This window comes from Rhinoderma darwinii, chromosome 10 (genome assembly GCF_050947455.1).
Source record: "Rhinoderma darwinii isolate aRhiDar2 chromosome 10, aRhiDar2.hap1, whole genome shotgun sequence".
NCBI lineage: Eukaryota > Metazoa > Chordata > Amphibia > Anura > Rhinodermatidae > Rhinoderma > Rhinoderma darwinii.
The window spans coordinates 43,886,964-43,902,493 of record NC_134696.1 but is presented as its reverse complement, the minus strand read 5'-3'; positions in this window follow the sequence as shown (position 1 = coordinate 43,902,493).

Here is a 15,530-nt window from a genome sequence, read left to right as displayed (position 1 = left end):
ATGTTCTCCTCTAGCACCCAGGACCTCTCCTCTGGACCATGTCCCCTCCAATCCACCAAATAAAAATTTCTTCCTCCTACACTTTTGGTGTCCAAGATCTCCTCCACCTCGAATGTCTCCTACGAACCGCTAGGGGCCACTGCGGGACTAGGAGTCTTGGTGTAGCAGTTCAGGATCACAGGCTTCAGCAAGGAGACGTGAAAGGATTTTGGGATCTTGAGGGTGGGAGGCAGCCTAAGCTTGTAGGAGACAGGGTTGATCTGCAGCAGGATCTCGAATGTCTCTGACGAACCGCTAGGGGCCACTGCGGGACTAGGAGCCTTGGTGTAGCGGTTCAGGATCACAGGCTTCAGCAGGGAGACGTGAAAGGATTTTGGGATCTTGAGGGTGGGAGGCAGCCGAAGCTTGTAGTAGACAGGGTTGATCTGAAGCAGGATCTCGAAGGGTCCGAGGAACCTGGGGGCAAACTTGCAAGACGGCACCCACAGCCGGATATTCTTAGAGGACAGCCAGACCTTAGTGCCTGGAAGAAACTGGGGAGGCTCTTGTCTTCTTGTCTCTGGCTTTCTTTTTCATGCAGTCGACCGCCAGCAGAATAGAGGATCGGGTCTGCTGCCAGATTTGTAGAAAGTCCCTGAATGTAGAGTCAGCTGCAGGCACCTGGGACGGTAGGCTGAGGAAAAGTCCAACTTCACACCGAGGAGACCGCAGAGGGCTCTCCGGAACATTGAGGTGAACTGAACCCCCCGATCCGACAATATGCAGAGGCAAGCCGTGCAGACGGAAGATGTGTTGGATGAAGAGATTGGCGAGTCGGGAAGCAGAAGGTAGGCCAGGAGGGAGATGCCGCCCGGCAATTACTCATCTATGGCCGCGGCCGTCAGGGGGTAAGTCAGGACGATGATCCGCGGCCATAGATGTTACAATGACTTTATAAATTTAAACATGAAACCATTGCTTGATGACTTGAGGCGCAGGATTAGGACATAAAATATACTCCCACTAAACAAGGCATCCAAAATCGCTTTGGGGAAAATGTTACTGCTACCAAGGTTTCTCCATTTTCTTTTGAATGCGCCAGTATGAATCCCACAGAAAATATTTAAGACTCTTGATTCTATCTTGAGTAAGTTTATATGGAATTCTAACAGGGTAAGGATTGTGCAAAATGCATTCACTTTTGATATGCAAGCAGGGGATTTATCTGTATTATTATGCATGTCTACTTCAGCACCTTGTGGGTTTGGTAGAGAACTTAAGAAATAGATATATACTTAAAAACTTGGTTGAAGGGAAGATTAAAGACGTTTATGGTCTTTTGGGATCAGAATTGATGCTCTATGAGGTTTCAAAAATATGGTAATTTATAAACTTCAACAAAAATATGGCACTTAAATAAAAAAGAAATGAAGGGTATACACAATTCTCTAGATATTGCCCCACTATCGGCTAATCACTACATTTCATGTTTTAGACATGATATAAATCACACGTTAACAGATAAATGTTACACAAATAAGTCAACTATTTGCTAATGGGAAAATTATGTCATTTGAGGGACTACTTAGGGACCAAGGCCTTAGGCAAAATTATTTTTTTTAAGGCACAAAATCTTTATATTGTCACTTAAATGGAAGACAGATCTAAACTATGCACACAACATCCAGGAGAGGACTAATCTCCAAGATATATAAAGCTTTAACGGGGTTCAAATATAACAAACATTTTTATAAAAGTAAGGCCAACTAGGAAAGAGACTTGGGAGAGATGACTGAAGATGAATGGAAGAGAATCTTTAGACCTGTGAACTAGATTTCTCTGAATCATGCCCATCGCGTCTCTCAACTGATGATTAATCATACTCTTCATCTCTCTCCCAAGTTCCTACATAAGTGTAAAATTAGAGAGTCCTCAGTATGTTGGAAGTGTTTAATGCAAGATACAGACCCTGTCCACCTCCTTTGGAACTGTCCAAAGCTACGTAGATATTGGACTGAGGCACTGGAATGTATCAGTGAAACCTTTTTGATTATAATTCCTTATAATCTTGTTTTATGTATATTGGGGGATGACCTGACATTGAGAGACAGATGCTGGGTCATGCAAACTAAATTGATACTACAACTGATTTCTCTGGTCTGGCTAGTTATACTCCGTCATTGGGGTTCAAACATTATACCTTGTCTTCGGTAATGGAAAAGGCAGATGAACAGGGTCATGTTATTTGAGATTCTCATTTTTTTTAAAGATGTCGCACTGCATAAATTCTATACAAAATGGTACCCATAGCTACAACACCTTTCTTCAAAAGAGAGAATAACTTTAATAGTATAGGTGTATGTTACCCTTGGAATTTATGTGCTCTGAGATAAAATAGGAAGGGTTAGTATGGCTGGTTAAGTGATTATTTGTTTTTTTTTTCTTTCCCCTTTTTTTTTCTCTCTCTCTCTCTCTCGGTCTCTGTCTGGGGAAGGGGGTTGAAGTGGAGGGGCGGGCAGGCGGGTTTATTATTGTCTCTTATTTAGATTTATTTTTGTATATGTTGTTATAATGTAATACAGTAATAAACTATTTAAAAAAAGAGATAGGTGTGGGTCCCAGAAGACATTTATGGCATATCCTGTGAATATGTCATAAATGTCTGCGATGTAAATACTCCTTTTAACCTTAGCAGCTAGTGTAACAGTTTGGGGGGGGGGGGGTCAGTTGACTTTGTAAGGATAAAGGCTTTGGTAACATTAATCTGGTGGTGCAATAGAGACCTCCTATATTTCCTGTGCGAGCTTGAAGTTTTATGCAGCAAACATAGCCCAGGGTCAGCAAAAGACGAGCCAGTGATGTGTGTGAGAACTTCCCACACTCTATTCCAAAAATGTTTCAGATGCAGGTAGCTCTATAAAATATATAAAATGATCGCTTCCTCTGCTCCACATCACTTAAAGGTGGTTAAACATCTTGGGAACATACCAGTGCTTAGAATTAAACAGAAACACCATGAATGTGGTATCCATATTTGTTTTTAAGAATTTCTAATATTCTTTCATAGCGGATGTACAGTATATCGTTTAATGGCTACCATTTGTCTGAAATGGACATCCTTCTTTTTATGCTTCCTGCACAAGTACTGCTGTAACTTCATTGTGAATATCACAGTTCTGTATCGCTAGATCCCCTATAACGGTAGAGACGTACCAGGGCAGGAAACATTTTCAGTTCATTGGGTTTTGACAATCTTTGTGGAAGCTCAGTTAGAAAGTATCTCCCCCTAGGATGTTTACAGTTATGATACTGATCCTAGGGAATTTGTCTAGTCGTAGAGCGTTGATGGAAAGAGATTTCCGTTTCAATATTTTATAATATCCTGGTCACCCAGCTTTACCCTTACTCCTTGAAAATATTGCAATATCTCCTAATAAAAGCTAAATTAAAAAAAGAGTTCATGGGAGGATTTCTTGTAATGCACACAACAGGCCGGATCTTGCAGAAACAGATTTGTACATTCTCTGGGTGCAACACGTTTCAGTGTTTTTCTTTTTTCTTCAAAAGTTTTTTTATTAGAATTTTTATATTGATATTCAATAAAGAAATACACAAACATCTAGAAATAGCTGTCTTTAACTTGACTTAACACATTAAATACACAGTGGCAAGAAACGTTAACTTGACTTTTTCAATGGTTTTCAAAGTGATAAGTCATCACGCTGCAGCAAGTTATCAAAGTCAAGATAAAGAATGGTACATCGGTACGTGCAGAAAAGAAGATACAAGGGACAATAACCAACTACAGCTGACACAAACCAGTTTGTGACATAATAGTGTTACACAAATCTGTACTGAGTGAATTCGGGGATGGCCTGATCAGTTATCCTGTAATAAAAAAAGATCTATGTGGGAGAGTCTAGTTTAGGTGTCAACATTAACTTATATACATAAACAAAGAAATAGGATGGGCACAACAATATATGTAAAAAGGTGATTGGAGTGCTGACTCAACAAATGTGTAACAATTACACAAAAAGAAGAGGAAAGACAAATGCTACTAGTCGCACCTTCAAAACAATTTAAGTTACTTTATTACAATGTACATGAAAAATTACAAACATTGCGCACATGCTGGTGGAATTAAAGGCTGTTGGTACGGCTTAACCAACGACGATGCACGTGGGTTCTCAGCCCCACTCTTGCCCTCACATGACCAGGCCTTTAATTCCACCAGCATGGCGTGGTAATTTTATATTTTCCTACCTTGCACACTGTCTTTATTTATTTGCATTATCTTTGCATTATATATTTGACATCGCATTTTCAGTCATTCAAATGCAGATTTTTCCGGGTGTCCTTTCTTTTAAGTGAAAATATTCCTTTTTAAATTCTAATAGGGCAATAGTGAGGGTCCCTTTGACATTTATTCAGGCCAGGGACATGTGCTCTCTTTTTTTTCTTCGATTTTAATTTTGTTTAAATAGTTTTTTCCCTTTTGAGTACTGTTGAGCTCATTGTTTGTATTTTTTCATGCATATTGTAGTAAAGTAACTTAAATTGTTTTGGATGTGCATTTGTCTTTCCTCTTCTTTTTGTGCATTAACTTATATACGTTTGATGTCTGGACTTAAATCCGAGAGGACCAGGTGGTGTTGATGAAATCCTCAGAGTTTCGCATCGATGCAGAGAGCCCCTCCATTCATTTAAGGAAATGTGAAAATTTTGCCACAAGGCTGAAGGCGGGAGGTTTGGGAGGGCTTGAAGGTCAGTTAATCAACCAATGGCCATTAGAAAAAAAAATGTCATGCCCAGGAGGTACCCACTGAGTGCCAGATATGGAAAAATCTATCCATATATCCCGGAGGAAATGCTTGATTGACCAAGATGGGGAATAGGGATGAGAAAGAGTGGGAAATGAGATTAGGCGTAAAAATATTTTTACAGATTCAGAAAGTAGATGCTATTGTGAAGTGTGACAATAGATGAGGGAAGCAGAGTAAGCCTCCAGCAGAATTTTAAAAAAAGTCAGTACTAAATCGTCTTTTAAAGGGACTATGTCTGAACCAGTCTATTACTCTTTGAAGGTGGGATGCTTTGTAGTATACCTGGAGGTCCCGCAGGCCCACCCACCCCTAAGCTTGGCGTATGTAAGTGTACGGCAGGAGATGCATACTGACTTGTGAACCCAAATAAATTTATTATGGACTCTTGATACTAGTTTAAAGCAAGAGACATATAAATGTATCGGGACGGCCTGTAGGACATACAGAAATCTGGGTAGGACATTCATCCTATAGATATCACACCTACGGAACCAAGTACAAAGGCCAGTGAACCAGCGACGCAGGCCTTCTCTAATACATGCCAAAAGGGTCATATGATTGCATTTAATGGTAAAGAAAAGATCTCATGAGATCTATACTCATTGTTAGAAATGGGAACAATGAGGATAAGATAGTAAATAGGTAATTTGTGAGGGAAATATTGGGGGCCTCAAATTTTTGAAAGTTAATTTTGAAACGACTACTCACAGTAGGTTAGGGAATGAGAGCAGGGGTTCGGTGACCATGAAAAGTAGGTCATCTGCATATGCAGCTACCATGAGCTCAGTCTGTCCAATTGTGAGGTCATGGACAATTGGGTTTGAATGAATGAGTCTTAATAAGGGCTCTAGGGTAAAAATTTAAATCAAGGGTGAGAGATGGTAACCCTATCTGCGGAAGGGCACAAATAAAGGGAAGAAATCCAAGATTTCTTGTTGGAACCCAAGTCTATATGCTGCAAGACCGTGGAGATGAGGGGCCCAGCACGCAGTCAAAGACCTTTTCTGCATCAATAGATAGAAGGCAAATTTGAACACAGGAGCACTAAGCTTTATGGATCACATTGAGTACTTTGGTAGTATTGTCACGGGCTTCCCTAGATGGGATCAAAGCTGACTTGATCTGGATGTTTAAGTCCATGGAGGTGTTAGGCAAGGCAAGAAGCCAGGATTTTCGCAAATCTTTTTAAGATGAAGTTATAGAGAATATTGGCCTATAACTGGCACATTGCGATGGATCCCTCCCCTCTTCATGGATCACCAGATATGAACATGCAGCATATCAGGAGGAATCTCAGAAGCAGTTGAGATGGTATTAAGCACCTGGGCCAAGGGATCAAAGAGCTTAGGGAAAAAAGTCTTATAGTAGGAGAACGTAAAGTCATCCAGACAGGGTGCCTTGCTATGCTACACTACTTTAAGGGCTGCACTAATCTCTTTAACTGATATAGGGGAGTCAAGGGATGAAATGACCATAGGTAGAGAGGAGAGGTCAGAGTCCCATACATATTGTTGAAGGCGGGCTAGACGTCAAGAGGGTGAGCCGGAAACAACAGGTTAGAGAGAGTTTATATAGGTTGTCAAAAAAACAACTAAATTCTTTCACTTTGGCATGGGGGTCTTAGGTGGTGGAACCTGTGGAGCGGGAAATTGTAGGCACAGAGTTACAGGCTCTCTGTTCACATAGAGATTTAGCTAAAGTAGGACTACTTTTATTGCCGTATTCATAAAGGTGCAACAACAATTTCGTTTTAATGTCCAGTACCGACCGTAGCTTTTTACGAGCTAAAGTAATGTAGGAGAGGACAGATATTGCATGAGAAAGCTTGTGGGCAGATTCCAAGATGGCCACCTCCTGAGTCGGGGGCAGTTGTGTTTGCAATGCATTCCTTCTTCAGATAGGTTTCGTATTTCAGGAGAAACCCAGATATCACATTCATGAGCAACCGACACCGTTAAGGGCAGCGTTTCCGGACACATGTTTTTAATAAAATATCTGGTAAAGTCAGTACTGATAGCTTCACAATCTTCTAGATCCAGCAAAAGAGCATCATTCAAGCACCAGAGATTGGGGAGGCTAGTGAAACAAAGAGCATGGCATTATGCGAGAATGTAATAACATCTATCTCCATGGAACATCTCCGTGTAGTCCAGTCGGGAGTAGGTGTCGTGAACAAATAAGTAGAAAGAATAATCCCTAGTGTCTGGGAGGGCAGCACGCCAGTTATCTATAAGATGATGGGAGTCAGAGGCATTACTTGTAAGTCCTGGTCCCTGCACCCATTATAGTAACGCCCCTTGTGGGATTTGAAGAGGCATTTAATGTGGTGTAAGTAGAAATAGACTAAATGAGAGGATCATCTTGAAACATAGTGTCTAAGACAAAGTTAAAGTCACCCCCAACCAAAAGTGTGCCCTCTGTGAAGTCATTCAGACGTGAAAAGATAACGTCAAAACAGCTCAATTGGTTGGCGTTAGGCAGGTAAATGTTACGGGAAGGTGTATGTGTGGGTGCCGAGTTTGCACATAGCAGAAACATACCTGCCCTCTACATCAGCGCAGATCGAGCCCAACTCACAGGGTAGCTGGCAGGAAATTAGGATGTTCACTCCACGGGACTTTGAAGATGAGTAACAGCCAAGGTAGTCATCATTGAATCTATTGGATCTTAAGTGTTACATTGGGGATCTAATATAAAAGGGGAAGTAGCATGGCCGAAACTTTAGTGAGGACCACGGCCTTATACATATATTTGCTACATATTTGGTGTCCTGCACATTTAAGTGCTTTTGTCCCACTGTTTTATGCTGTTGTTATTGTTTGGGGTCCTTATTCCCTCCAACTTAGGTGGCACTTGCACAGTGCTGAAGAATCGGCCACTGTCTTGCAATGTATCGGAGAGGTTATGCTGCGATGTTCTGTAGTGGGTGTCTATCTTACAATGAAGATGTCGTGAGCAAGTTGCATTGATTGTGTTTGACATTTGTTTTGAACCGGTAAAGCAGTTGCTTGGCTTGTTCATTTCTAAGGATGTACAGTCCAAACGTAGATGGCTGTATTTACTGCTCTGTAACAGGGTGATGGCGGACGCATGAGAATGTGTCATCACATCTGGGGTCAGGGTTTAGGATATGAAACAGCGGTGAGCCTGCTATATGGTGTTCAGTGTTGGGAGGGAGCTGGGAGTGATTACTGCGTGCTATACATAGGAGAGGTGCTATTGCAAGAGGAGAAGAAGATAAAAGCTGCTGTGCAGGGGAAAGGAGGGATTGGACCACTGAGCTGGAATTTTGGAGCCAGTGTTTGAATGGTGGGGATCGTACTAGTCATAATCACATCGCTGGGCATGGGATGGCAACAGGTCCTGGAGAGCGACCAGGTGGTGTGTGAAGTCTACTGTACTGATAGCTGGGCGGTTAAGTAATGGAATGTAGGATTGAATGGCAATGACCGGATTAAATACTATATTGTGGATTCAGGAAAGCCTTTGGGAATAAGATCCCATTCTTGACTCTAAATCTAAGTACGACCATTTCATGTAGCCATAATACAGCCATGTGCATGAGCTCAAAGCCCTTGTCTTCTCCACTGTTTGCAGAATCCAGAGGTTTCTTGTTCTATATAAGAACCAGGAACGACGACTATCTGTATCTTAATACTTTGTAGTAAATAACATTTAATAGTATTTATTTTGGACATCCTTTTGTTATATAGTCTAATGAAAATATCCTACTACGTCAACAGATGAGAAGAGGTCACTAACCTTAATAACCTTAATCATAGATCTTAGCTAAACTTACCTATTAGAAGAGATATATTATCTCTAGAAACAAATTCTAGGAATTTTTTAAATAATTGTATACACTAAGGGGGGGGGATTTATTAACTCCTTTAGGACTCGCCAATTTTGGATCTTTAGGACGAAGCATCTTTTTTCATTTTTTCATCGTCGCATTCAGAGTGCCAGAACTTTTTTATTTTTTCGTCGATGTACAGTGAAGGAAATAAGTATTTGATCCCTTGCTGATTTTGTAAGTTTGCTGACTGTCAAAGGCATGAACAGTCTAGAATTTTTAGGCTAGGTTAATTTTACCAGTGAGAAATAGATTATATATAAAAAAAAACAAAACAGAAAATCACATTGTCAAAATGATATATATTTATTTGCATTGTGCACAGAGAAATAAGTATTTGATCCCCTACCAACCATTAAGAGTTCAGCCTCCTCCAGACCAGTTACACGCTCCAAATCAACTTGGTGCCTGCATTAAAGACACCTGTCTTAAATGGTCACCTGTATAAAAGACTCCTGTCCACAGACTCAATTAATCAGTCTGACTCTAATCTCTACAACATGGGCAAGACCAAAGAGCTTTCTAAGGATGTCAGGGACAAGATCATAGACCTGCACAAGGCTGGAATGGGCTACAAAACCATAAGTAAGACGCAGGGTGAGAAGGAGACAACTGTTGGTGCAATAGTAAGAAAATGGAAGACATACAAAATGACTGTCAATCGACATCGATCTGGGGCTCCATGCAAAATCTCACCTCATGGGGTATCCTTGATCCTGAGGAAGGTGAAAGCTCAGCCGAAAACTACACGGGGGGAACTTGTTAATGATCTCAAGGCAGCTGGGACCACAGTCCCCAAGAAAAGCATTGGTAACACATTACGCCGTAATGGATTAAAATCCTGCAGTGCCCGCAAGGTCCCCCTGCTCAAGAAGGCACATGTACAGGCCCGTCTGAAGTTTGCAAATGAACATCTGGATGATTCTGAGAGTGATTGGGAGAAAGTGCTGCGGTCAGATGAGACTAAAATTGAGCTCTTTGGCATTAACTCAACTCGCCGTGTTTGGAGGAAGAGAAATGCTGCCTATGACCCAAAGAACACCGTCCCCACTGTCAAGCATGGAGGTGGAAACATTATATTTTGGGGGTGTTTCTCTGCTAAGGGCACAGGACTACTTCACCGCCTCAATGGGAGAATGGATGGAGCCATGTACCGTCAAATCCTGAGTGACAACCTCCTTCCCTCTACCAGGACATTAAAAATGGCTCGTGGCTGGGTCTTCCAGCATGACAATGACCCGAAACATACAGCCAAGGCAACAAAGGAGTGTCTCAAAAAGAAGCACATTAAGGTCATGGAGTGGCCTAGCCAGTCTCCAGACCTTAATCCCATCGAAAACTTATGGAGGGAGCTGAAGAGCCGAGTTGCCAAGCGACAGCCTCGAAATCTTAATGATTTACAGATGATCTGCAAAGAGGAGTGGGCCAAAATTCCATCTAACATGTGTGCAAACCTCATCATCAACTACAAAAAAGTCTGACTGCTGTGCTTGCCAACAAGGGTTAAGTCCTGTTTGCAAATAAATATATATAATTTTGACAATGTGATTTTTTTTTTTTTTTATATATATAATATATCTCTCACTGGTAAAATTAACCTAGCCTAAAAATTCTAGACTGTTCATGTCTTTGACAGTGGGCAAACTTACAAAATCAGCAAGGGATCAAATACTTATTTCCTTCACTGTAACTTTATAAGGGTTAATTTTTTGCGGGACAAGTAATTTTTTTTAATAGAACCATTTTGGGTACATATAAATTTTGCTTTTTTTGTTAGCTAAATTTTTTATTTACGCCGTTCATCATGGAGTGTAAATATCATGTTACCTTTAATCAGTATAATTATTTTTTTTATGTTTTACTCCTTTTTCACAATAATAGCATATATCATGGAAAAAAATTACTTTTATGTCTCTGTATTGTAGCCATTTCTAGTATTGTTTTTAGTGGGACAAGTCATGTTTTTTTATATGAACATTCTAGAGCATATACAATTAAAATTGTGTTTAATAATTTTTTAAGTCACCCAAGTGGATTTCATAATGCAATCTTCTGATCGCTTGTTTTATGCTTAACCAAAACATTATTGCCTGACAAATGCTTCCTCCTCTGCTGTCCCTGACCCAGCAATGCCGTCAGGCTTGAGGGCCTATTCAAAAGAACAATCTGCCGTGGGACCCTTGCCTACAGATTAAGGTACATCCTTCACTTGGCTATTGTTCCTGTGCATTGACTCTGTACTTGACCTGGGCCTTGTTTCTCTCTATGCCTCTTTCTCGCCTTTTGGAATTGTTGCCTTTTTCCTGTGGTTCTACTCCTGTTATCAACTCCTGGCCTTACTCCTGACTATGGATCTGTATAATCCCTGTTTTGCTGCATCCTGAATGCCAGAGGTGGAAATTGAAGCTCCTGGGTCCCAATGCAAAATCTGTAACAGGGCCCATCACCTACCATTTTCTATCTATAATGCTAGTGTCTAATTATGGGGTAGAGGGACCAGGAAAGTCCATACCTCCTTTAGGGGTGTAGAATAGGGAGATTCCTCAGACTTTGAACCCCTGTCTAGCTAGTGCGAAACCTTTTGCAGTTTAGAGGATCCACTTCTCCGATGAGAAACAAAACACACTTGTTCCCCTTTTTACTCTATCCTTACATATGAAATAGCCAATCGTATTAGCTGCATGGTTGCCATAGTACTGTTGCGATGAGCCCAGTGTTCCAGGAACAGCAGCTCTTTGTTTTTCCTCCAGTTGGACTTTCTCAATGAAAACATGAGGCGACGATGATAATAGAGATTGGCTCACAAGTGTAAGAATCTCTCTGGATAGTGGTGATATGATTCACTGATGCAGATTATAATCCACAGGATTATTTCGCTTTTATATGTTTTTGTCATGTGTTTAACACACGGGGTGGGGGGCAGATTTACTAATGTGTCTACCCCTAGAATGTATAGAGAAATGCGCCACAAGTTGGTGCATTTGGGAGCTTTTCATTTTAGAACAAATGTTTGCACCTCTCTAGACACTTTAAAAAATATATTAGAAAGGGGTGGGGCTTAATGAAAAGGGATGAGGCTTAAAATGCACCAAAGATCTGGCACAACGTTCTGTTGCAAATTAAGCCAAATCAAAGACGGTATAAGAAGTAGAAAAATGTATTGTTAGACGCACCAAATTTATCATATACAGTAGCATGTACCACTGTGATAAATTTGGTGCATCTTCTGACTGCCTGGTCTAAGTTTACACTGTTTAAGTCTTACACGGCTTAGTTACTCTACATCAGTATATTGCTGTGCAGGTCCGTGTTTTTTTCCGTTTTTATGTGCAGAAGTCTCTTTTTGTCGGACACAAGGGTCTATTATCTGGGAGGATAAATGTATTGCACCAGTATAAAAATAAAGTGTATGATAAAACGTTGTTAATATGAGACAACCTCTTTAATAACACGTTTGCTCTAGAGATTGGTAAACTTTTTTGAGACACATGCATTTAATGTATTGGTATCTGCACATTTGCACTGTTTAGTTGCTTGAAAGATGCTCCTCAATTTTCAAGCTGAAATGTTGCAGTAAATGAACATTTAGTCTAATAAAGCTACTCCTGCATGGGATCATGTCCCCTTATACTATTTATTTTGTAAATGTCAATAGGACCTAAAGATCATAAACTCTGATTGGCGGGGGTTTGGTTACTAGAACCAGCATTGATTTTGAGAATGAGCCAGTTTTAGACTCAGCTTTCAATGGAGAGGTGGCTATGAAAGCACTGCAAGTCTCCATTGAAACAAATGGTAGCTGCAGAAACTGTTCAGCACGAGCACAATGCAGCATATTCATGAAAACATTTTAATACACAATGTTATTGTAAATGTCAAGAAGCTGGATCTCTACATGAGGTTATAAGTCCTCCAGCAGGGCAATGACATTAAACATTTTTTTGTATAAAAAAATATTAATTTACTAATGTTATATACTGGGTCGAGTTATAGAACAACATTTGGAAATGTACAGTACACATATAGGGAACTGGAGGTTGAGGCTACAATGTTATTAGGAACTCGCAAGGCACTGGGGACCCTTGACGTTGGGTTGCGAGCTTTGCGTATTTTGGCCAAAATAACAACTAATACCCCATGTTTCATGGATATTTTTACTATGTATACTTTTTTTCAGGACGCAGCCAGGTCTTATATGCTGGGAGGGCATGATGTGCTGGCGTTTGGTTTGGCATGCAGAGCAGCCCGCCTTAGCTAACAGTAGCGGCGTTACAAATAGGCTGTGATCCGGCAAGATATGCTATGCCTGACGACCAGCGCATTATCCCTCCACGTATTACACATAGTACTGACACCCCATGTACTATTCACAGCACTGACCCCTATTCATCACACATTTACTTTTTATTACATTATCACATAGTTCTGACACTTTCATACATGCACATTTCTTTTTTACCATACATTCACACCCTAGCACTACACTAACACTGACACTCATTTATTGCACATTTGTGAGCACTTAGTTCGCCACTCCCCCCAAGACTTGTGGGAGTGGCTATCACTATTTCATGCACCCTCCTTCTGCAGCATTTTTTGACCTGTCTGCGTCCTGCTGGGAACGGGTTTTCATCCACCCGCTTAGTAAGTATGGCCTTTTTTGTGGTTTTAATGTTATTAGCAAATAGGGGTGCAAAGTGTTTAACCCCTTAATGACCAGCCTATTTTAGACCTTAATGACCAAGCAATTTTTTTACGTTTTTTCATCGTCGCATTCCAAGATCTATAACTTTTTTATTTTTGCGTCGGCACAGCTGTATAAGGTCTTGTTTTTTGCGGGACAAGTTGTATTTTTTAATAGCATCATTTTGAGGTACATATTATTTATTGATTAACTTTTATTAACTTTTTTTTTGGGGGGGGAATAGAAAAAAATCTGAAATTTCGCCACTCTTTTTTGCGTCCTAAATATACGCCATTTACCATGTGGTATAAATAACACAATAACTTTATTCAGCGGGTTGTTCCAATTGCAACGATACCAGATTTGTATAGTTTTTGTATGTTTTACTACTTTTATACAGTAAAAATGCTTTTTTTTCAAAATTATTTGTTTTTGTGTCTCCATATTTGAAGAGCCGTAACGTTTTTATTTTTTCGCCGATGCAGTTGTATGAGGGCTTTTTTTTTGCAGGACGACTTGTAGTTTTTATTGGTACCATTTTGGAGTAGATGCGACTTTTTGATCACTTTTTAATCACATTTTTTTTAAGTCAGGATTCACAGAAAACAGCAATTTTTCCGTTGTTTTTCATTTCATTTTTTACGGCGTTCACCAGGCGTGTTAAGTAATGTAATAGCTTTATAGTCGGGGTCGTTACGGACGCGGCGATACTAAATATGTGTAACTTTTTTACTTTATTTTGGTTTTTTAATAGTAAAGCAGTTTGTAAGGGGAAAAAGTGGGTTTTTCAATTTTTTTCACATTTTTTTAAATTAACTTTATTAAACCGCATCTGAGAGGTTAAACGGGTGAGATCGATACTAATATCGATCTCACCCGGCAGAGCAGTGACGCCCCCAGCCCTCAGCTACCTCTGGCAGCTGAGAGCAGGGAGATTTGACAGTTCCCTGCTCTGTTTACTTATTCTGATGCCGCAACGTAAAAAGTCTATGGCATCGGAATAAGGCCCGTTAGTGACGGACGTAAAAACACTATGGGCCGGTCACTAACGGGTTAAAGTGTAGCTAAATATTTGACAAACTTCTGACATGTCATAGTGACATGTCAGAAGTTTGGATTGGTGGGGGTCCGAGCACTGAGACCCCCACCAATCGCTAGAACGAAGCAGCTGAAGTGCTCGTGTGAGCGCTCAGCGACTTCGTGTCTGTTCAGTTTTTTCCGGAAAGCCCATGTATCGGAGTACGGGCTCATAGACTTTCTATTGAGTTCGTACACGATACATTAATTTCTGGAAAAAGCCGAACAGACAAGAAGCGGATGAGCGCTCACACGAGTGTTTCAGCTGCTTCGTTCTAGCGATTGGTGGGGATCTCCGTGCTCGGACCCCCACAAATCCAAACTTCTGACATGTCACTATGACATGTCAGAAGTTTGTCAAACGTTTAGCTACACTTTAACTTTGATGGGGTATGATATGAGGTTATATGATGTGACTAATTCATCAGAATGCCTATCTGTAGACATCCGATAGAACCCTTTGGACCAATAAACAATATATCCTTCACACTCTGTTAAGCCAGCTTGCCAGTGATGTTGAAGGGTGTACAGTATAAGACAAAGTGCTGTTGAGTTAGAGTTTTATTTGGGTTTTGCTGTGACATTTGCAAAACTGAGGCATTTTTGCCAAAACGTCAGTAAAATTTTGATAAAACAATGACTTGCCTGTGACCAGTGAATATATCATTGCATTAAAACTGCAATAAAATTGTGACTAAAATGGAACGCTTTAAGTCTATTAAAAGACTTAGTTTAGTTAAAGGGTTATCCGAGTTATTTAAAAACTTGGCCACGGTACGAGGGATTAAAAAAAAAGAGCCATTGCTCAACTCATGGATCCCCGTCGTTCTAGCACCGATGCTTCCGTTCCTCCCCGCTGCTGTTTATTGACGTAGCTGCAGCAATGATGTGCCCGTATACCCACATGATCGCTGCAGCCAATCACTGATCTCAGTTGGTATACGGCATATGATTGCTGAGGCCAGTGCTTGGCTGCAGCGATCACGTGGGTATACGGGCACGTCATCGCTGCAACTATGTCAATACACAGCGGCGGGAAGGAACAGAGTGGTGGCGCTGGAACAATGGGGATGTGTGAGGTAAGGAATGGCTCTTTCTCCTACATTGGCTA